General features: G+C 44.8%; 1 protein-coding gene across 2 annotated transcripts in view; it reads right to left on the reverse strand.

The window, feature by feature from the left end:
• Positions 1-25,127, reverse strand: part of LOC126282169 (teneurin-m) — a 1,262,550-nt gene that overhangs the window by 310,945 nt on the left and 926,478 nt on the right. The window contains exon 1 of one of the 2 annotated variants that reach the window (XM_049981694.1): positions 9,413-9,632. The exons of the other annotated variant lie outside the window; for it this stretch is intronic. The gene's annotated coding sequence lies outside the window, so the exon portion shown is untranslated. Of the gene's footprint in view, positions 1-9,412; positions 9,633-25,127 lie in introns of those variants that run through there. 2 annotated transcript variants of the gene reach the window in all.

Below are 25,127 nucleotides of genomic sequence, written 5' to 3' on the forward strand. Positions count from 1 at the left end.
TATTCAGCACGAACGTACAACATAGTATGTCAGGATGGCTTTGGATGGGGGCTATCTCTTCCCTCCAACAGATAAGTTGTATGGCTCACAGTACATTTTAATCTTTTGAGCTATCACATTCTTGCAGTGAGCACAGGCAATTTCCGGTTACCCACCTTGGTGTCGATGAGCGAACAGGGAAAATCAGAGCTGATAGCTGTACAGGTAGTGATTACGTTTTGGATCATCGGTCCACATCACAAAAAAACTATTACCCTACATAATTCATTATAAGAGTTTCGCACAGCTGTTGTTTTCATGAGCACAACTATCACAGATGAAAAATGGAAAAAAAATGTAACACTTATGTGGGTTTTGCTACTGTTCCAGCATACATGACACATTATTTATTCATGTATTTAATTCACCTGGAAAGATTAGGACCTTCAGGCCCTCTCTTACATCTGATCAAATATTCTTAGCGAGGCAACACACACTCTGTTTGGGACATGAATAGTATACACGGTGATTCAGTTGCTCCTACAGACGTCGTTTTGCAGGACTCGCAGTGTTATACATCGCTTTCAAAAACCACACTCGAGATATTCATATTCTCTCGGTCACTGTGTACGAACTGTTTCTAGGAAATTTCATGTAGTTAAGTTTTGTACTGCGATACGTTTTCAAAGACCACACTCTTCGAGTTATTCAAGAAAAATGTTCTAAAGTGACCTTCAAAAACACTTTCTACCCCACACTCACGTCTCTCCAGTCATGGTTTCTAGCATGATGTTCATGGCATTCCCTTCTACCACCGTACAAAAATTTCCAACTACACGAACTATTCCCTATGTTGGCGTTCCTTGATCTCTCTTGATTGGGCTATTACGCCACCAGCACAGTCGGGTATTTAGTGAACATTATTAATTTGAATGTGCCCGTGAGGACAATGAAAGAAAAACTACTTATGTAAACGTTATGCTAAAACTAATTACACTGACAATTCGATCCAAACTGAAACCTTAAAAGCACAGTAGTTTTGTGGTCAGAAGACCTGACGAATACAACGATGTAACTGTTTATTTTACGCTTTTAAAATTCAGAAAATTATTAGGTAAAATTTAAAGAAGCGTTAATTTTACAATTCGTAATAACTTGATCCATGAAGACCGAAAGAGGTCTAATGTGAGAAATAATTATTGCAGTCGCGCATATTTGAGCAGTGGTGACAGAGAGCGCCATGAACAACATGTCATAAATCCTGACTGGTGGGGGCTGCGTGTGGAAGTGGGTTATTGTTTGAAAGCTACTGTTGTACGCTTCTCACGAATTACTCGAAATCTGTGGCCTCTAGTGAAAAGTATACCAATACAAAACTTAACAACACTAAATTACCTACAAAAAGGTCTTATTCATCGTTTCTGTGGCACATAGTGAGAGAATATGAAAATCTCGCGCATGGTTGTTGAAGCCCAGATGTATCATTGTGGGTTGCATAAAACGACAGCAGTACGGGTAACTGAATGACCATTAATAATAATAACAATTAAGTTTCTGTGGAATGTGACTAATGAGATGTAACAGAAATGCGTGGTAGCAAAACATAAGGAATCGAATCTTGGAATAAAAATGAAATATTTATTTCAAAGTACAAGAGGAGCCCACGCAGTATTATGAGGACCGCTGGGAAGTTTAGAGCATCTATGAGCCAGTATATAAAAGAGACTATTGATACGTTATTTAAATGTGCAGTGCGCATATTTTCTTTTTCTGACACCTAATAATAATGAATTCACAATACTATCAGTGATTGTGGTCGTCTTTCATTGTTATGTAACAATGCTAATATGCATATTTAACAAAATCAGGTACTATCTTGACCAAACACACCTTCTTCTTCAACATCAAAACGTCTTTCGGTGAAATGTCACCATTGTCAGTAAGTGACGATGCTGGAATTGATGAGCACCTGGTAAATAGCTACAAAGTGAATGTATGAAAGTGCAGTTTGCATAGGGATGAGACAATGAGGAAACAATAAAAGTTGCAGATGACAAAAAAATAAAGGAAAAAAATACAGATGGCAAACTATACCAAATTATCACAGGTACTGCGATTGACAAATGGCTACACAAAGATCATTATGTCATACTGAGGAAAGAAATTGCGTGTTTAAGAATTGATTGTGTTTGCTGAAGGAACAACTCTATTTCCATTAGCATACATTTCTAACGAATGTTCACTATCATGTCCCAAAATCCACTGCAGTTTCCAACCTGTAGCGTTACTCAAATGACTACTCATTCATATGTACTTGGCTTATACAAGAGGTAACGGGTATAAGTGCACATATTTTTAAATGTGGCACCTTAATATGTGCACACATCAGTGGGTGTGTTGTTTTTTCTCTCGCTGAATGAAAGAGACTTGCCCAAACACGTCACAAACTATAGGGCCTGATATTTTCCGCACGGGCCTAATGCACCACTAAATGGACTATCTCTGTCAATATAGACTCAGACTTTTGTATACAAGCGTCAATATTTCAACACCTTATCTGCTGACCAGGCGAAAATAAGCATGTATGGCCACATTTACTTGAAGGTGGCAACCAATCTAAACACTTATGACTTGTAACGGCTGTGATTATTAGTCTAGGACTAGCATAAATATAAAATACTGGCCATTAAAATTGCTACACCAAGGAGAAATGCAGATGATAAACGGGTATTCATTGGACAAATATATTATACTAGAACTGACATGTGATTACATTTTCACGCAATTTGGGTGCATAGATCCTGAGAAATCAATACCCAAAACAAGCACCTCGGCCCGTAATAACGGCTTTGACACACCTGGGCATTGAGTCAAACAGAGCTTGGATGGCGTGTACAGGTACAGCTTCCCACGCAGATTCAACACGATACCACAGTTCATCAAGAGTAGTGACTGGCGAATTGTAACGAGGCAGTTGCTCGGCCACCATTGACCAGACATTTTCAATTGGTGAGAGATTTGGAGAATGTGCTGGACAGGGCAACAGTCGGACATTTTCTGTATCCAGAAAGGCCCGTACAGGACTTGTAACATGGGGTCGAGCATTATCCTGCTGAAATATAGGGTTTCGCAGGGATCGAATGAAGGGTAGAGCCACGGGTCGTAACACATCTTAAATATAACGTCCACTGTTCAAAGTGCCTTCAATGCGAACAAGAGGTGACCGAGAAGTGTAACCAATGGCACCCCATACCATTACTGGTGATTCGCCAGTATGGCAATGATGAATACACGCTTTCAATGTGCGTTCACCGCAATGTCACCAAACACGGATACGACCACCATGATGCTGTAAACAGAACCTGGATTCATCCGAAAAAATGACGTTTTGCCATTCATGCAACCAGTTTCGTCATTGAGTACACCATCGCAGGCGTTCCTGTCTGTGACTCATCGTCAAGGGTAAACGCAGCCATGGTCTCAGAGCTTTTAGTCCATGCTGCTGCAAACGTCGTCGAACTGTTCGTGCAAATGGTTGTTGTTTTGCAAACGTCCCCCTCTGTTGACTCAGGGATCGAGAGGGGGCTGCACGATCCGTTACAGCCATGCGGATAAGATGCCTGTCATCTCGACTGCTAGTGACACGAGGCAGTTGGGATCCAGCACGGCGATCCGTATTATCCTCCTGAACCCACCGATTTCGTATTCTGCTAACAGTCATTGGATCTCGACCAACGAGAGCAGCAATGTCGCGACAGGATAAACCGCAATCGCGATAGGCTACAATCCGACCTTTATCAAAGTCGGAAACGTGATGATACGGATTTCTCTTTCTTACACGAGGCATCACAACAACGTTTCACCGAGCGAGGTGGCACAGTGGTTAGCACACTGGACTCGCATTCGGGAGGACGACGGTTCAATCCCGTCTCCGGCAATCCTGATTTAGTTTTTCCGTGATTTCCCTAAATCGTTTCAGGCAAAGCCGGGATGGTTCCTTTGAAAGGGCACGGCCGACTTCCTTCCCAATCCTTCCCTAACCCGAACTTGCGCTCCGTCTCTAATGACCTCGTTGTCGACGGGACGTTAAACACTAACCGCCACCCCCACCAACAACAACAACGTTTCACCAGGCAACGCCGGTCAACTGCTGTTTGTGTATGAGAAATCGGTTGGAAACTTTCCTGATGTCAGCACGTTGTAGGTGTCGCCACCGGCGCCAACCTTGTGTGAATTCTCTCAAAAGCTAATCATTTGCATATCACAGCATCTTCTTCCTGTCGGTTAAATTTCGCGTCTGTAGCACGTCACCTTCGTGGTGTAGCAATTTTAATGGCCAGTAGTGCTGATGTATGTTGTTCAGTACATCGTTCTCAGTGACCAATAAAAATATCTGCACTTATACCCGTTACATATTGTATGTTTGACATGGACAAACTGTAATGTTAAACAACAAGATGAGCATTAGTATGATTTCTGCAGTAAATAAATAAAAACAAAAGACAGGGGTTGCATCTAGACGTTATCGGTACTATACAGCAAAGAATGATAGTCTTCAGGCACACCGTGGCGTGCGCGTGGAGTGTCTGTAGAACAATGAGGCGACAGCGGCAGCACACAATGAGAGAGCAGCTTTGCGTCAACACGGCTGAGAAGAGGCAGCTGACACCAGCGACGCTAAGGCAGAATTTGTGTCGCCGCGCTTCGCTACGAGGGCGCGCTGCTGTCGGTGTTCTTTCATTTTGATGGAGGAAGAGCCATTAATCCAGTATTTTGCTAATGGCCATCACACTGTCGTTCACTCTGTCTATTTTTTTTCAATGCCCAGAGGGTCATAAATCACGCAGACAGCTCTGGGACAGAGACTGAACGCGTCACGCGACGACAAGCGCCGTGTTTACGGCGAAATTCGGCTTTAACAGGTTTAAAAAAGAATTCTGCGGAAGAACTGTAGTGGTACGTAGCGGAACGGAACTTAGCGCTGTGCTGTTTTAACGCTGTTTTTCTGCTGTTTTTGCATATATGTCCACTGCTGGTATTTATTGTTTACTTAAATTTATTCTTTTACTGCCTAACTGTACCCTCCAGTGTAAACGGGCCTCACTGTTGTTAAATACTCTTAATTTGCACTTTGACACATCACGATACTTAAAGCACGTAACCAACATTTCTAGAAAACCAATGACAACACGATAATGGGGATAATTGTTTTCAGCACCCGAAAGTGGTATTGCTGACTTCCGTTCTGAAATGTTATTACTAAAACCATTAATATGACTAAATATTCATTGTAATGGGGATACCAACAGCTCTCTCTCTCTCACTCACACACACACACACACACACACACACACACACACACACCCGCGCGCGTCAGCATCTCGTGGTCTAGCGGCTAGTCTCTTTGCCTCTGGTTCACGGGGTCCCGGATTCGATTCCCGGTCGGGTTGGGGATTTTCTATGCGCGTGAACTGGGTCTTCGCGTTGTCCTCATCATTTCAACATAATCATAATTCGTAATAGTGGCTGAATTGGACTGTGCAAAACTGGACTGTGTAAAAACTGGGACTGAGTAAAAACTGGGACTTTGTACGGGCGCTGATGACCGCGCAGTCGAGTGCCCACACAAACCAAACATCATCTTCAACACACACACACACACACACACACACACACACACACACACAATAGCGCGCGCGCTATTCGTAAGCAGGCAGATGAAACACCAAGTCCAACTACGTTGTGCCTTTACTGTTGAAGCCTAAAAGGAGACACATTATCTTAATAACGGCAAAACTGAATAGATGGCATTAACAGCAGGCTTAAGTAAACGAACCTATCTTTTTAGAAGACAAGAAAGGGAAGCCAAGCCTCTGGACATATCTATCAGGCAGGCTTTCGGATGTATAGCTGATCCAGAGGGTGCCTACAGCGACGACTTATTCCGAGGCAAAGGTCGGATCTTAGTAATCCGCAACTACGGACAACAACATTACTTGTAGCTGAATGTTCATTATCATAGTCTCATTTTTCTGTCAGTCTCTTTTCTGATGCTTGTCCTTTGATGGTAGAGGCTTTGGTTTTCTCATTCACTTCCGAAAATTTGACATTACTTTGTTTCTGCGACCAAGTGGTGTTCCTTATTACACATGGCGGTCATGTATGTCATTTGCCGATGATTCGTGCCAGTTTTGCGATATATGTTTTCGTCTTTTATGTGTTGTTTGTCGTATTTCTCAGGCTGAGCAGGTGTACTCTGCCAGTTTTGCATGATCAGATGAGGGAACTCTTCCATAAACCAAACTCATATTGGCCGCTTCCTGAGACGAAGACTCACTGTGCAAGCGCTGGTACTCGATTCCGTCCTGCCTCTTTTCCTTATCTCACAAGGCAGTATGCCACAGGTAATGAGCCTATAACGTTAAGAATTTTATCCTCGGCTCTTCGGGAAGCGACACATGGAAATGATATCGACCAGTTCGGTTCAATGGTTATGATGTGCCTCCTGACAGATGCAGTTTTCAGCAAGAAAGGCAGTGTGCTGCAATGTTCTGTACTAAAAAGCAAGCCTGCAGAAAGAGCTTCTTGGAGCGAGAGATTGCGATATTCCTGAGAACTGGCGACAGACTTAAGAGTCAGCTGCGACATATCATACTGCGAAGGTGATTAGTCTGGTGATAAGAAAAATGAACTGCCCGTGTACCGATAGTGCTGTTTCACTCTGTTGATACTGTCCTCGACATACATTGAAAACAATATGCTCCAAACACAGTCACGAAAAGTCGTGTATAATGGCCAGCTACAATTCAGGTACCAGAGTCCTACATTCGGAAGGAACACTGACGTGTACCTAAATCGACATAATTTTCACAAGTAGTTTAAAAGTTACGTGGTAAATACGCTAACAGATACTAACTTATAGTCGCATTACACTATGATAACATTATACTGCGATGTATGTCGAGCGGTTTTCAACTGTTATCGGACATGTGTCATACAGAAACAGCACTTTATCATTGAACTGTTTAGTAGGAGGATATAGACTTCCACAGCTGCTGATGTTGTCGTCTTCTTTCTGGTTTATACAGAGCAGTCTTGCGAGTTGTATCGTAACTTCTGTCATCTTTGATACTACACTGCTGTACTGCCTACTTCCATTGCTTTCGCTTTGATATGACACCTGGGTTTTGCTCGGACTACGTAATACACTTCACAGGGACCCTTAGCGCAGATGTTCAAATTGTCGCCTGTTTCTAAACAAAATATAGAATTTCAGACCCCCAGCCACTTTATCCCTCTTAAACGGCGTATTACTGTACAAGGTTTCCCGAACCTGTCGTGTAAAACATCTGTACATTATAGAGGATGCTGTATTGAGTGTTTTGATAGAAGGAATTAATAGCCCTCATTGAATAACTTTCTATTGAAATAAAAAAAACTTACACACTATTGGAAAAACGTAACTGACAGTTAACTGTTCAAAGCTACGACCAACAGTCCCAACGCCTGCATTACAATGGCACATAAAGTTTTGCCGCGTTCTCTGAAATATCTCTGTTTGTCGTGCAAGGAGATATACAACTCTGATCTCATCCACTGGTTCAGCAGCAGTTTCTGCTGGTATCACACATCAGTGACCTCATGTAATTCTACTGTAAAAAAAATCGAAACATAAGCAATTTACGAACACGCATCTCAGATGCGTTGCTCATTCAGTACTTCGTAACGACAGAATATTCATTTCCGGTAATTCGGATATTATCTCAATATATTCTGTTTAGGGTCCGCTATCTGTACAGCCTTTACTCTAAAGTTTGGGACAAGCTGTCTTCAAAGATTATGCGAATAGCTTGCCCCCTTTTCTAGCAGCAGTTTATCGTAGGTCGCAGGAGCAACGGAGGGTACCCAGCGGCTGAAAAAGGCGGAGGTCGTTCCCGTTTTCAGGAAGGGTCCTAGAACAGGTGCACGTAATTATAAGCCTATATCGATTATGTCAAGGTGTTGTAGAGGTATGGAACATGTTTTATGCTCAAGAATTACGACGTTCTTGGAGGACGAAAATCTAGTCTATAAAAACCAACACGGATTCCGCAAACAGAAATCTTGCGAAACTCAGCTCACTCTGTTCCTCCACGAGTTCCATAGCGCTGTAGCCAAAAGCGCTCAGATAGATGTCGTCCTCCTAGCCTTCAGGAAGGCATTTGACATGTTCTACGCTGCCGCTTAGTGAAAAAAAGTGTGAGCTTACCACGCATCATACCAAATTTACGACAGGATTCAAGACTTACTTGTATCTAGAACCCAAGACGTCTCCCTTAACAGATGTAAGTTGTGAGTACGTTAAGGAATAGTGAAAGGACTGTATCTGTCTACAGTGTTCATAAATGATTTTACAGAAAGCATCTACAGCACCTTAAGTAGCTACGCGAGAAGATAACATAGATTAGCAAAATTCTGTGCAGAGGACTGATGAATGGTGCGATCTCTGGCAGTTTATCCTGAACGTACATAAATATAACATATTGCGCACACAAAGTAAAAAAAAATATCCATTACTGTACAACTATATTATTGATGACAAATTGCTAGAAACGGTATGTACCATAAAATATCTTGAAGTAACTATCCAGGGCGACCTCAAAAAGTAAAGCGGTTGTCAGACTGAGATTCATAGGAAGAAAATTAAGGAAATGTAACTCATCCACCGAGGAAGAGGCTTAAAAGGCACTCGTTCGACAGATTCTTGAGTACTGTTTAGCAACCTGGGATTCTTATCAGTACGACTGATTGAGTAGAAGATCCAGCGAAGAGCGACACGTTTCGCCACACTGTCGTTTAGTCGGCACGAGAGCATTACCGAGATCCTTAACGAACTGCAGTGGCAGAGGTTACAACAGAGGCATTGTGTATCTCCGAGAAGTTTACTATTGATATTTCGAGCGAGCGCTTCCCGGGAAGAGTCGGACGACATATCACTTCCTCCTACAAATGTCTCACGAAGTGACCACGACAAAAAAAAAAAAAAATAGAAATTAGACGTAATACAGAGAGCTGTTGACACTCATTCTCCTCACGCACCATTTGCGAGTGGATCAGGAAAGAGATCAGTTAGTGCTACCAGAGAAATCCTCCGCCAGACACCGTTAGGTGGTTTGCAGAGTATGTTGTAGGCGTCGAGGTAGATGTGGATTCACTGGGTAGAATTCGCTCAAAAAGTGTTACCAAAACCTAATGTTATTGCAACTAACAGTAGCTGGTGGCGTAACTCGTATAAAGCAGTCAAAGTGCTCACACTCAGCCTGCATGGCTAACCACCTCCTTTCCACTTAGGAAGGGGAAACTGTAATGTCTCCAAAGCCAACAAATATAACTGAACTTCACTTTACTGGCAACGAGAACCTTGTAACAGCATTTCAGTGTGACAACACTTTACCAGCAACGACGATTTCGTGGTGGACCTCAGCGTCCTTCTCCCACAGGAGGTAGCAAGCAGGTTACAGCTGGTGGAATCGAGGATGGAGTACTGGAAATGGCGAGTCGGTGACACCTCGCGACACGAAAATCACTTCGGTGACTCTCGATGACCACCGGCGAAAGCGGATTATCGCGGTCACTGGACGGCGCGTGTTGAGCTGAACGTGCAGACACGCGAAGACGCGGCGGGAACTGGTGGAGGCCCTCGCTGCTGCCGACAGCCGCGGGGCGCTAATCTCACGGAAGTCGTCTGCAGATAGACGGGGGCGGACGCGGCGGGCAGGGGACGCGCCTCGGGCGCCCATCTGGAGGCTGGAGCTGGAATGGCCTGCTGATGAGGCTGCTGTGGAGCGCGGGCTTCCCTGCACGGGAGTGAAGCCGACCGCGCGTGTTTGAAGACTGACTGAGGCAGCACGTTGCTAACACGCTCTGCATATAGTCAACAGGACTGTACTTCGAGTTCACAACCAGTCATTTTGATTCACATCCACTGATGATCCAAAACAATACCATCACCTGCTTTATGATTGTGCTAAGACATACGGTGATCGACCAGCAAGTTCGTCTTTCTGAATTCCCAACATCCACTGATGATCCAAAACATTAAGATTACCAGTTCAATTTCGGTGCTAAGACATACTGCTTATAAACAGCCGTACCATGCTTCTAATTCCCAATCAGTCATTCTGATTCACATCCACTGATGATCCAAAACATCATGATCACCTACTTAGAGGTGGTGCTAAGAGATAATGCGTACAATCTGCAGGATTCCGCCGGCCGCTGGTGGCCGAGCGATTCTAGGCGCAACAGTATGGAACCGTGCGACCGCTACGGTCGCAGGTTCGAATCCTGCTTCGGGCATGGATGTGTGTGATGTCCTTAGGTTAGTTAGGTTTGAGTAGTTCTAAGTTCTAGGGGACTGATGACCTGAGATATTAAGTCCCATAGTGCTCAGAGCCATTTGAACCATTTTTACAGGATTCCCAACCAGTAATTCTCATTCCCACTGACTGATGATCTATGTTATAATCGCTTGATTAATGGCGGCGCTAAGACGTAATGCGTATGATCAGCTAGACGATGTTTCCAATTCGCAACCAGTCATTCCGATTCTCATCCACTGATAAGCCATCGCATTATGACCACTCACGAAAGTGCATGTTGCTCCATCTTTGCAACACAATCCAACAGCAATTGCGTTGATGTTGCTAATCCTTTGTAGGTTTTCAGAGGTAAAAAATGGCTCTGAGCACTATGGGACTTAACATATGTGATTATCAGTCCCCTACAACTTAGAACTACTTAAACCTGACTAACCTAAGGACATCACACACATCCACGCCCGAGGCAGGATTCGAACCTACAACCGTAGAGGTCACGCGGTTGCAGACTGAAGCGCCTAGAAACGCTCGGCTACACCGTCCGGCTGTCTACAATCATCCCACAAACGTGTCACAAGCTTCATGGGCTGATATTCTCTGGACAGTCATACTACACCAGTGGGCTACACCTGTCGGTATACGCCTTATGTTTTGCTTCCACGCGATCACACGTTTAACACTTGACCTGCTGCCAAGGGAAAAATAATCTATAATGGCTTGCTCTTGAAAGTACTAACCAACATAAAAACATACGATTTGAAATGACTATAAATATTAGTTGGCAAATGACATAAATAGTGTTGTAATGTTGTTCCGTCACCGATTGAAAAATCTGCACTTATAACCGTTTCACTTTATATAGTATCATTACCATGTCACATGCCTGCAAATCCAACAGGCGAGATTCAGTTTCGCTGTGAGTAGTGGTCACAATGTTTTATCTCATCAGTTTCATCTTCCAGTACTACGACTATGAAGCCATTAAATGCTTTAGTACTTTGTTACAAACCTAGTAAATGACAGGGCCACAGTAATTTAGGAGCGCTGTGCATGTCTCAGGCAGGTGAGTGTCCGATAAATTATTTTTTCACGAAACATCTATTTTCCAATCTTGCTTGGTTGTTGCAGTGCCTTTTGTGCTTCTACAGATCATTTCGTTACTATTGATAATAATAAGTCACAATTATAGGACATATGTTACATGAAGTGCGATATACAAATCAACCATGACACAGCGTAATGCAGTGACTCAAAAATAATAAGTGATGAAACGAGAAATCAAGTCCGAAAAAAAAAACAAATTTTATAGAAGAATATATTTTACTCTAACTTGCCTTCTGGGTGAAACAGCGATAATAAAGCACTATGAATCTGGTAATTCTTACATTTGCGACCAATTAACTAATACGGTAATCATTCTCTATGCTGTCACAGTTGAGACGACGACACAGGATGGAGGCCATCTGTGGAAGAAAGGAAACTAAATGCATGATGTAACCCCTGGATATTGAACTATTCGTTTGGTCTTTAGCATCGACTGTTGTTATCAGAGTAGTTCCTGGCTGTAAAAGTAATAAGCACTAGAGTTGCTGTACCTACTACCACTATTTCATATAGAGAAGCGGGACAGTGAGAGTACTGCTCTACATTTGTTGCCCTGCCGTCAAATCGCGCTCTCCAAAGATCGCAAACTATTTTACCATATCAGATTCATGTTAATAACAGATTAATAAGCCTTCTGATTTGAACTTCCTAATCTCAATTTGTTACACAGTACATCCTCTTCAGTCCTCGGAGTTTGTCGCAATACTTCTGGGACAACCTGTATAGATAATACTGCAATAATAATTTCGTTTGGTTCAATGGCCTGGTGCGTCTTTGTATTGTAAGCCGTTTCCGCGAATTGAGTGTCCCTAGCTTACACCACTTAACCAATCGGAGAATGGGTACCTACAGCGTAATGTGGAATCTGAACCACGTGACGCTTCTGGCGACTCCTAGAGGTGAGAGGGAAAGGCTGGGTTGGCGAAACTGAAAAGTCCGTGGACCGACTGACATTCGATTCCGCGGTCTTGCGGGGTTTCATTTTTGCCGATGAAGGTATGATGATGATGATGTCTGGTTTGTGGGGCGTACAACTGCGCGGTCATCAGCGCCCGTACAAAGTCCCAATTTTTTCACAGTCCAATTTTTTTCACAGTCGTGTAAAGCCGCTGTCTCGAACGATGAGGACGATGACGATGAAATGATCAGGACAACACAAACACTCAGTCCCCGGGCAGAGAAAATCTCCAACCCGACCGGGAATCGAACCCTGGACCCCGTGATCCAGAGGCAGCAACGCTAGCCACTAGATCACGAGCTGTGGACCGACTGAGGTATAAATGTCTGAAAACGACACATATTCGCAATACGCGCCTTGGAATGCTTGCAGAACGCACCACTTGAAACGTCCCCTTATCCCCTTAGCAAAATTATAAATGACTGTGCTTAAACTGAGACAAAATATTTTTATCGCAACGCAATCTGACTCTCAAAATACCTACAGAAGAATGGTTCTGACTAACAATAACATATACCTTTCATGAATCACTTAACTCACAAAAATCTTCGTTACTCGAACTACTGCACTACAGCGAGCGCCACTACTGGCAGCTAAATAAAAGATAGTGAAGGGACTAACTACTGATAGGCATAGTTAGCAAATGAAAGATTTTGATAGAGAACAAACAATGCATTTACCTTAATAGTGTTCAAAAGTCATGATATATATTAACAGTTAATGACATTCAGTCAGACAAATTTACTGTCTCTGATGGACACACGTTCAGATCATTCGCTCTCAAAACTCTGCCATCTCTCTCCCCACATCCACCACTGCTGGCGGCTTACCTCCAACTGCGCAACGCTACGCGCTGTTCACTTCCAGCTGCCCAACAATACAACAGCAAAAAACAATGAAAACCAGCCACAGACTGCACACAGCACAGTCAGTGATTTTCATACAGAGCGCTACGTGGCGTTACCAATAAAAAAAACCTAAACAGCCTACTTACACACTAAGGGTTAGCCGCGTGAGACACTGGAGACCAGGGGTTCTCCAAACTTTCCTTTGACTGAGCACTTTGAGAATTGTGGTATTTTGATGGCACACCTTGTTTATTGTGAAGGTTAACAAAAATCCTGAAAGTGACGTTAAAAGCCGCCATCTTGTTAATAGTTTTTTTTTAGGGGGGAGGGGGAGGGGTGGCACTTATTCACTTTCCGTGCAACACCAATGGTACGCGGAACACATTTAGGAAAATCCTGATGTAGACAAATCATCCACTCCGTACTGCGGCATCGAATTAGTTCGCGCCTTCAGGCAGGTAACACAGCGAACAGATTTTCGCTGTTGTAGCAGCAGCAGTAACTTAATGAACCGCACACACAGGCTCCTGCGCACCTATGGAAACATCACAAACGGTGACCATATTGAGCACTTGTACTATGAGTGAGAAACTTGGACAGATACTCTATCCACCAATACGTCTATATTTTCTGCATATCTTTTAGTTTTCTCGTATAAGTCCTGAAGGACCCAGACGGACGTATGAGTAACCCTGTAGTTGTGGATCTTTATCAATTAACTGAGTCTTCAGTTGACACTCATTTAACTGGGGTAGGACGTCAAACGGGCCGACATGGAGCAGGAGAGGCACCACGGGACATTTTAATTTCCACTGTCTATATTTTTACAAGTAAATTCATAAAACTTTGTCAGCATGACCAGGAAGGATTCAGGATACACACTCGTAGCAGCGGAAGTCCAAAAACATAACAAAATAATTTTTTTTACACGTGAAATATCATCATTTTTTCACTTACTATTGGCTGCATTTGTTGCTATAGGTACACTTTCCTTCATAAGTAACAGAGACTGTTCGATGAATTTTGCACAGCATACAAACCATGCTTACAGGTGTCTGTAACTCTAAAATCTATTTAATTTATGAAAAAATGAATGAGCTGTTACGTTTTAAACTTTATGTTTAGAAAAAAATCAAATTTTTAGTAAATTATCTCAATTTTTACCACAGTTTTTAATAGATTTGGAAAATTTTAGAGTTTCATACGCACGTATGTATGTTTGTATGCTGTGTAAAATTCATCATAGAATCTCTCTTACCCCTGAAGAAAAATGTACCTATAGCAACAAATGCAGCCAGCAGTAAGTGAAAAACTGATAAAATTTTGTTATGTTTTTGCACTTCCACTGCTATGAGCGTGAATCCTGAATCCTTCCCCGTCATGCTGACAAAGTTTTATGAATTTATTTGTAAAAGTATAGACAGTAGAAAATAAAATGTCCCGTGGTGCCTCTCCTGCTCCAAGTCGGCCCGTTTGACGTCCTACCCGCCTTAAGTAGAGTTGTGCTGCCCCTTTCCGTCGTTAATCTTTCATGATACTTGACACCATTACGATGGCAAAAGATGAATTCGGTGGACAGTCAGGACAGGAAGTAAGGTAGTGTGTGGACATTTCTAAGCTACATAGCTGAGAAGACGTCTTGGCCTCCCCGTGGTTGAGGACGTGTAGGAACTGTACGTAATGTGCCCTACTAACAACTTCTCGAAGCGGATAGTGAGATTTGGGAAGATCTGTGCAGGATGTTAGCTACAGCCATTCAACTCGGTACTAGGCGGCCGCTTCCGCGCAGTGCACCGTCGGCGGCCGTCCCACTGTGCGCTGGCTGGGTCCTCAGACGCCCCGCGGCCCCGGCTGCCGTAATTGGCCACGCACAATAGTGGCGTCGCGGCGAGGCCCGCTGCAGGCCCGCTGCAGGCACGTGCGGAATGGGCCCAAATTCGACGTCGGAATCCGGGGATCCCCCCAGCGCTACGTGCGCGCGCAGCGGCAGCGGCAGAGGGCACCGGCACACACGCCTGCGCGCACCGCCCGCCGTTATTAAGTTTCCGACGGGGGGCGCCCGCAGACAATGTCCATCAGAATCACAGCCGACGATTTATTTCGCGTGAACGCGCCTTATAATAGGACCAGCCGGTCAGGAATGCCGGCCACTCGTCCACCAGTCTCCAGTATTCCTCGTAATTTCTCTTTCTCAGGTCACGAAACTTCTCACTCGTGTGACGTGATGATCCAGTCTCAGGTATACTCTCTATGTCTCTGCACACTCAATGAAACCAGCGTCGTCTCTAATTTTCTAGTATTTATCTCAATCACAATTTTTGCATCTTCAACTCTACATTATCCAACCTTGTTGAAAGATGACGTTATTAAAGCCGTGTATGAATCTGTGTATTGAATGTACGGAAATTCCCATTACAAACTTCTAGGACTTGTGAAGGGGTGCGACTAGACAATACACTACTGGCCATTGAAATTGCTACACCACGAAGCTGACGTGCTACACACGCGATATTTAAACGACAGGAAGAAGATGCTATGATATCCAAATGATTAGCTTTTCCGAGCATTCACACAAGGTTGGCGCCGGTGGCGACACCTACAACGTGCTGACATCAGGAGAGTTTCCAACCGATTTCTCATACACAAACAGCAGTTGACCGGCGTTGCCTGGTGAAACGTTGTTGTGATGCTTCGTGTAAGGAGGAAAAATGCATACCATCACGTTTACGACTTTGACCAAGGTCGGATTGTAACCTATCGCGATTGCGGTTTATCGTATCGAGACATTGCTGCGCGCGTTGGTCGAGATCCAATGACTGTTAGCAGAATATGGAATCGGTGGGTTCAGGAGGGTAATACGGAATGCCGTGCTGGATCCCAACGGCCTCGTATCACAAGCGGTCGAGACGACTGTAACGGATCGTGCAGCCAGGTCTCGATCCCCGAATCAACAGATGGGGACGTTTGCAAGACAACAACCATCTGCACGAACAGTTCGACGACGTTTGCAGCAGCATGGACTATCAGCTCGGAGTCGATGGCTGCGGTTACCCTTGACGCTGCATCACAGACAGGAGCGTCTGCTGTGATGGTGTACTCAACGACGAACCTGGGTCCACGAAAGGCAAAAAAGTCATTTTCTCGGATGAATCCAGGTTCTGTTTACAGCATCATCATGGTTGCATCCGTGTTTGGCGACATCGCGGTGAACGCACATTGAAAGCGTGTATTCATCATTGCCATATTGGCGTAGCACCCGGCGTGATGGTATGGGGTGCCATTGGTTACACGTATCGGTCACCTCTTGTTCGCATTGACGGCACTTTGAACAGTGGACGTTACATTTCAGATGTGTTACGACCCGTGGCTCTACCCTTCATTCGATCCCTGCGAAACCCTACATTTTAGCAGCAGAATGCACGACCGCATGTTGCAGGTACTGTATGGGCCTTTCTGGATACAGAAAATGTTCGACTGCTGCCCTGGCCAGCACATTCTCCAGATCTCTCACCAATTGAAAACGTCTGGTCAATGGTGGTCGAGGAACTGCCTCGTTACAATACGCCAGTCACTACTCTTGACGAACTGTGGTATCGTGTTGAAGCGGCATCCAAGCTCAGTTTGACCCAATGCCCAGGCGTATCAAGGCCTTTATTACCGTCAGAGGTGGTAGCTCTGGGTAATGATTTCTTAGGATATATGCACTCAAATTGCGTGAAAATGTCATCACATGTCAGTTCTAGCATAATATATTATTCCAATGAATACCCGTTTACTATCTGCATTTCTTCTTGGTCTAGCAATTTTAATGGCCAGTAGTGTATTTTGAAGGTACCGTTTTCCCGCTACAACCTTTTGAAAACATGTCGGTAACGCGACCACTTTTACAAGTAATGACTAAGAACATCACCTATTTTACTATTCCATTCATTAATTAATAGCCAAAGAAATGGCTGGCGTACTCGTTGACGCATTCTTTTCGACGAGATGCAGTACGACCCGTTCCAATCTGGGTGCCCGACGACTTCTTGGAGTACCACAGTCACGCCTGCTGGCGCTAAATGTATCCTTTCGCGAAAGCGTTCCGTAACTGGACGAAAGGACGCAGTATGGAGTCGGTCGTTGTGGACAATCATCTTGATAAAGGCGAAGAGCAGCTCTTCCATTATCGAGAGCTTCGTCATTCAAAAGTGTGTATTCTGCAAACGTGTAGTCAACCATGTTGCTCCAACACTCACAGGCAAGTGAATGAGGGTCGAACCAAATCAAAGAGGTAGGCTAGACGTTAAATGACATCACTCCATCCGATGTAAGCAACCCTCACCATGAATACCCCGTTGCATACCTACGTAGCAAACATGTTTTCAAACGTCCGTAGCATGTAAACGGCGCATTTCCATACGTAGGTTCGTATTCAAAATATTATATACTAACTCCTCTCTGTAAGTCCTCTCATCTGTTTTATCTGGTGACCCAGTTTCTGCTCCATTGTCTCCGTCTGTGCGTATTAGGTAAAATCAACTTTTAGTACATTTTTCAATCACATTTCTCGCCTCTTCAACTCGCTACTCACGCATCCTTACTGATTCATTACCTCAAGAAACTAAAACATATAATTATATACATCACATATGAACAAAAGAAAACTACAATTGACATTACGTCCAGTCACCAGCAACGTCGATGATTTGCTTGGCATCTCCGTGGCATTCTTGAAACCAAGCTTTCCTCGTTTTCACGCAGATGAGACATCCAGATCTGTCGAATCTGATCCGACAGCTGTTTCAACGTGAATTTTGCTTGCACATGACGCTATGTTAAGAATAGGTTTGCAGAAAAAGCTTACTAATAATTTTTAGACTTTTGGAGTCACTTTACCTTTTGTGCCATGTTCCTTAAAGTCATCCACGTTTCTAACCAATTTATAACGTGTTACCTACTCTTGCACAAGTGACTGCGCTTTCATCCTTTATTTAGGCGCCGCGGCACGAGTCATTTTCGGACCTTTGAGATGTCTACAAAGGAACACGACCTCAAAACACGACTCGTAAGCTGCACACATGTCTCATCGTGTGTATCTCAGTGAAATATTCAAAGTTAAATAATACATTATGGACATTGGAAGAAGGACAAAACTTCCTATTGGGCTGTGAAAAAGTAAGGCGATATTTTTTACCATCTGTGTATAATGCTCATCACATTCTTACTTAACGGACTGTAAGTTTATTCCAGGATCCTTGACCACGGTTCAGTACCACTAAGGGTATCCTTCAGAACGGAAGTCTCATAAAGTACATGATGTTAAATTTGTAAACATAAGTGACGATATAGGAGTATGTTTAAAATTTTGCTTTATGTAATTTAGGTGACTTCCCTTCTGAAGGATAAGCTTAAAGGTATTGAACCCGGTCAAGGGTTTTACAACGAAGTTATACAACCGGTTGGCCGTATTTATAGGCTATAGAAAATTTATTTACTGTTGCTGCTGTCAGCCTTGTTTAAAACTGGAAGAAGATTAATGTTTGTATTCACTACAGTAACTTGTCCGCTGCGGACGAATCTGGGCTCCTGTGAGGCCGCCTTCTGCGAGGGTTGTGGCTGCCAGGGGTCTTCCGGCCGGAGCTCCGAGCGCCCACTTCCCTCCCGGAGGCTTCACCGCGGTCCTTCCCCAATGGCCACGGCGGTCTTCCGCCGACCCTTATCGCCGGCGACTCCGGTGCCGACCGGCTCGGAGGAGGCGGCAGCCGCGGAGGGAGATGCCTATCTCTGCGAAGTCAGCCCCGCCGCGCGGCGCCACACCTCGCTCCGGCAGCTGCTGCAGATCTTATCCCGCGGGAAGCTCAGCTGCGGTTACAGCTGACACCGTAGCGACTCGCTAGGGAGGCATCCGCCGCTGGTGAGGCGGCGTCAACACCAGAACCGAGTTGGGAGACTCAGGGGCGGGTAACTCGAAGGTCGTCAGCTGGCAGGCTACCCTAGCCCGCGATCAAAAAATATTAACGATTCAGAATGAAAGTTCATTCTGCAGTGGGGTGCGCGCTGGTATCAAACTTCCTGACAGACTAAAACTGTGTGCCGGACCGAGACTCGAACTCAATCCGCGTACATTCCGGTGCACAGCGAAACTGGAAATTTGTGGTAAGTACCCATGCGACCAAATTCCTAGGGTCATCGGTACCTAGGCTTACACGCTAGTTAATCTAACTTAAGGGCAACACACACACCCATGCCCGAGGGAGGACTGACCTGAGACGGGGGACGCCGTACGAACAGTGGCAAGACGCCTCAGACCGGCACAGTGAAATTTTCTTTTTAGAAGCATCCCCCAGACTGTGGCGAAGCCATGTCTCTGCAGTATCGTTTCTTCCACGAGTGCTAGTGTTGCAAGTTTTGCAGGAGAGCTTCTGCGAAGTTTGGAAGCTAAAGGACGAGGTACTGGCGGAAATAAAGCTGTGAGGATGCGTCATGGGTTTTGCATGGGTAGCTCAGTCGCTAGAGCTAGTCCCCATGAAAGACAGAGGTCGCAGTTCGAATCTTGGTCTGGCACACAGTTTTAATCTGCCACGAAGTTTCAGTATTACGGATGCTTTTATACGTGGCACTTCGTTTCCAATACGCGTCATAGAGAGATAACGTAGATATAGAAGAACTGGACAAAAATTATGGAAACAGCCCGAGAACTAACGCAAAGAAATGCGTTAATTTTGGGTTACACGAGAAATCTCAGAAATCTAAAGGCTGTCAATTCAATTCATTACCCAGGAACAACAATTACTTAAAGTTCAAATATCACTTTGAAAATATGCTGGAGAAAGAGAACCATAGACTTTGTTTTATTAGTAGAACGCTTAGAAGATGCAAAAAATCATCTACAAAGACTGCGTACACTACTCTTGTCCGCCCTCTACTAGATTATTGCTGAGTGGTACGGGATCTCTAGTAGATATGATTGCCAGAGGACTTAGGAAAATTTCAAAGGCCAGCACGTTTCGCATTATTGGTCAATAAGGAGGAAAGTGGCGCGAATATAATATGCGAATTGGAGTGCCAATCATTAAAACAAAGTCTTCTTTCCTTGCGGCAGGACCTTCTCATGAAATTTAAGTCACCATCTTTCTTCTCCGAATGCGAAAGTATTTTGCTAGCACCTACCTACACTGGCAAAAATGATAATCATAACAAAATAAGATAAATTTGAAATCGCACGGGACGATTAGGTGTTTGTTCTCTGTAGGCGCTGTTCGAGAGTGGAACGGTAAAGAAATAGAGTGAAAGTAGTTCGATTAACCTTGTGCCAGGAACTTAAGCGCGAATTATAGAGTAGTAGGCCGAGCGGTTCTAGGCGCTACAGTCTGGAACCGCGCGACCGCTACGGTCGCAGATTCGAATCCTGCCTCGGGCATGGATGTCCATAGGTTAGTTAGGTTTAAGTAGTTCTAGATTCTAGGGGACTGATGACCTCAGAAGTTAAGTCCTATAGTGCTCAGAGCCATTTAAACCATTTTTTTATAGAGTAGTCTAGTAGATGTAAATGTATTATGGATATGTTCCATGAACTCGGATGGGAGTCATTGGTGGGAAGATGTCGTTCGTTTCGCTAAACACTATTCCGAAAATTTTGGGAGCCGGCATTTGCGAGAGACTGCAGAACGACACTAGTGTCACAAATATACATTTCGCGTAATGACCGCGAAGACAAGATAAATCAGGGCTCGCATGGAAGCATATAGACGGCCGTTTTCTCCTCGTCTTATTTATGACTGGTACAGGAGAGAGAGTGACTAGTACATGGTCCCCTTGCCGAGCACCGTATGTGATATGTCTGCATAAGCACAAGAAACTAACGATCAAAGTCTGAAAACAATTTATTGAACTGTTCCATTAACCAAAACAAATCGGCAAGTGATCCGTCTTCGAATCACAACTACATACAAGAATAATATAGAAAACAACTGAAATAATTTCCTACTAGTCTCCGCCAGAGACTTATCCGAAATATCAAGCCTAATCCAGAGATCAGCGAGAAGATCCAAGCCGAGCTGCCAGGGCGGCAGCTATCCTCGTATGCTGGCGATGAACTGCCGATGTGCAGCCGAGCGCTGGCCTTTGTAGCGCTTCGGCGGATGAGTACCTCGGAACTATTTTCCATCACATGGTTTGAGGTGTGAAAATAGTTCTGGGATCTGCAGCGACCTCTTCCTTACGTTTATGTGGGCCGGTAGTGGCCCCTGGTGGCCGATGGTGCCTTTGCTGTGTTGTTGTTGTTGTTGTGGCAGTTTATCAATATTGCATGTCGGTTTTTTAGTGCTTCGGTGTGCCTGCGAACCGGGCAACCCGTGGCTGCAGGCTGTCAGTTTGGTTGCTGATACTCTAGGCGCCGTGATGTCTGGTGGAGAAGGCCACGGCAAAATGGTGTCTATCGGAGCATTTGTGCAGACACAATATGTCAGCCTGTATACAGAAGCATGCAGAAATTCTTATGTCGTTAGCTCCATTTGCGAATGAGAGAGAGAGAGAGTGTAGCATCTAAAAATGGTACGCAATCGCATGTACACAATGGCGCACGGGCTAGATATGCAGATGTGGACGGAAGCGTCCTCTTCATTATCGTGTTGTGGCCGCGGGACATAATGCGGCGGCTCGCGCAGGTGTGCTGCCCCTAGCGACCCGGCAGCAGGACAAACACGCCGCCAGACACTGCGCTGCAAGAAGGCGCGCCGCGCCCTCCGCGCCGAGGAGATGTTTATCGAGAACAAATGGCGGCGACTTCTCGGCGCGGCTCCGCCCACTATACACGCGCACGCGAGGTCCCTGCAACGGACATCTCTGCCCTCACCCCCCTCTCCATCCTCCCTCTGGTATCCCCTGTGACTTACGCGTCTTGGGCGGGGCCGCAGAAGCGGCTTCTTCGCGTCTGTCTCCCTGTTACCGACGCCCATGTCCACTATATCTTACCCTGGATGACACTACTCATTTATTTATTGATTTACTAGCGACCCACGCCAGCTTCGCAGTGTTACACCAATTGTCTGCGGCCGGACTACGTGTCTGGGGTAGCGGACAATATGCACAGGGTGAGTCCACCATTGCACAAAATTTACATCTACATCTACTCTACATCTACATCCATCCTCCGCAAGCCACTTGACGGTGTGTGGCGGAGGGTACCCTGAGTACCTCTATCGGTTCTCCCTTCTATTCCAGTCTCGTATTGTTCGTGGAAAGAAGGATTATCGGTATGCTTCTGTGTGGGCTCTAATCTCTCTGATTTTATCCTCATGGTCTCTTCGCGAGATATACGTGGGAGGGAGCAATATACTGCTTGACTCTTCGGTGAAGGTATGTTCTCGAAACTTTAACAAAAGCCCGTACCGAGCTACTAGGAAGCACTGCAAGGGTAGCTTACCCAAAACTTCCTCGTCAATCAATCTATTGGCGAAAACCGTATCAAAATCCCTACAGCAGTTCCTGCCATTAGCTTTCACATACAGACACAAAAACGCAGCCGAGAACTGTAATTTATAATGCGTATAGTTTTATTTGGGTATGAAAACCCATACTGTAAAATTCTAAGGGCATATTAAAGTACTGGAACCAACCATATTAACTAGACGAGTTGTGGAATTCTACCAAACCTGCAATAAAGCTAAAACTGAAACACTAAAATTGATCGGTTCGTTAAAAGAAGACTTGAAGGAAGCAACAATCACACAGCTTGATATATCAAACAGAAAACCCAAGAAGTCCAGAACAGCTTGGTCTAATGAGCGGACTAGAGCCCATTCTGACAGAATGGATGTAAATAAGGGCGAAATAAAACAAGCTACAACAAACCTGTGATAATGCCTTGTGCTGCACATAGCAAGTCAGGAAGGGCCCAAATGTGAAGTGTCTCAGCTGCCCCTGCCAATGCGTTTTATGCAACCCGCATCATCTTAAAAAACCATGCTCGAGATTTTCATATTCTTTCGTGCACTATGCGCAAACTATTATTCCCACAGAAAAAATGAACAGAAATTTTTTATAGCAAATTTAATGTAGTTAAATTTTGTACTGAGATACATTTTCGCTGAAGGCCACAGCGTTCAAGTTATTCAAGATAAACCGCATGTGAAGATCACTTTTGCGTTTCTTGAATAATTCGAAAACTATGGCCTCCAGCGAAAATGTACTCCAATACAAAATTTAACTATTTTAAATTTCTTACAGAAAGGTCCAGTTCACTTTTTTTTTTGTAGGATTAACAGTTTGTGTGAAGCGATGAGAGACTATGAAAATTTCGCTCCTTGTCTTTGAAGGTGCGTTGGGTTGGATAAAGCAAACAGTTTGTGTGAGATTTCCACCCTCCTAAACATCCCTAAATCCGCTGTTTTCGATGTTATAGTGAAGAAGAAACGGGAAGGGACACGTACAGCACAAAAGCGTACAGGCCGACCTCGTCTACTGACTGACGGAGACTGCCGACAGTTGAACGGGGTCGTAATAGGAGACATCTATCCAGATCATCACATATGAATTCCAAACTGCATCAGGATCTCCTGCAAGTACTATGACAGTTAGGTGGGAGGTGAGAAAATTTGGATTTCATGGTCGAGCGGCTGCTCATAAGCCACACATCACGCCGGTAAATGGCAAACGACACCTGGCTTGGTGTAAGGATCGTAAACATTGGACTACTGTGCAGTGTAAAAACTTGGTGTGGAGTGACGAATCACGGTAAACAATGTGGCGATACGATGGCGGGGTGTGGGTATGGCGAATTCCCGTTGAACGTCATCTGCCAACGTGTGTTGTGGCAAGAGTAAAATTCAGCGGCGGTGGTGTTATGGTGTGGTCGTGTTTTCCACGGAGGGGGCTTGCACCGCTTGTTGTTTTGCGTGGCACTATTACAGCACAGGCCTACACTGGTGTTTTTAGCACCTTCTTGCTTCCCACTGTTGAAGAGCAATTCGGTGATGGCGATTGCATCTTTCAACATGATCGAGCACCTATTCATAATGCACGACCTGTAGTGGAGTGGTTACACGTCACTAACATTCCTGTAATGGACTGGCCCGCACAAAGTCCTGACCTGAATCCTATAGAACGCCTTTAAGATGTTATCTAACGCCGACTATGCGCCAGGCCTCACCCACCGGCATCGATACCTTTCCTCAGTGCAGCACTCCGTGAAGAATGGGCTGCCATTCCCTAAGAAACCTTCCAGCACCTGATTGAAGGTATGCCTGCGAGAGTGGGAGATGACATCCAGGCTAAGTGAGGCCCATACCATACTGAATTCCAGCATTATCGATGGAAGGCGCCACGAACTTGTAAGTAATTTTCAGCCAGGTGTACCGATACTTTTTACCACATACTGTATATCGCTGATGCTGTGAGCAACTGTCGATTATGCCGAGTTACGGATGCAGCATTTTGTGGAGTCGCGAGGCTATATTGAACACGTTGTAACTTGTGATCATGTCATAAAAAACCGCCAGAACCATCGTTATCATGGGTTTGATCGTTTCTCCCGTTTTCCTGCAGCCACATCACATTCTGACTGCTTATAGCGCCATATTTTCAGCAGCTGGCAGAAAGTGGAACTATCTACTATGTTTCAGCGTCCTGTTGTGTATACAGTACGCACTGCAGCACTCGAAACACCGGCAGTTTAATTATAACCGCCAGATATTTCCGGGCTCTCTTGTCGGCTCTTCCCCTTAGTGATCACAGTCCACATACTTCTGGTTCCCATCAATCGCACGCTTGTCCAGAGGGCACCGGTGTGCGACTGGTACGGCTCGTTGCCGTGACGACGCGAGGTTTCATCCTCCCCAGGGCGGCGCTATCTCTGTCGCCTGAAGGCCGTAATTCCCCGGCTACGGCTACTCCAGTCTC

The sequence above is a fragment of the Schistocerca gregaria genome, chromosome 7 (genome assembly GCF_023897955.1).
Source record: "Schistocerca gregaria isolate iqSchGreg1 chromosome 7, iqSchGreg1.2, whole genome shotgun sequence".
Taxonomy (NCBI): Eukaryota; Metazoa; Arthropoda; class Insecta; order Orthoptera; family Acrididae; genus Schistocerca; species Schistocerca gregaria.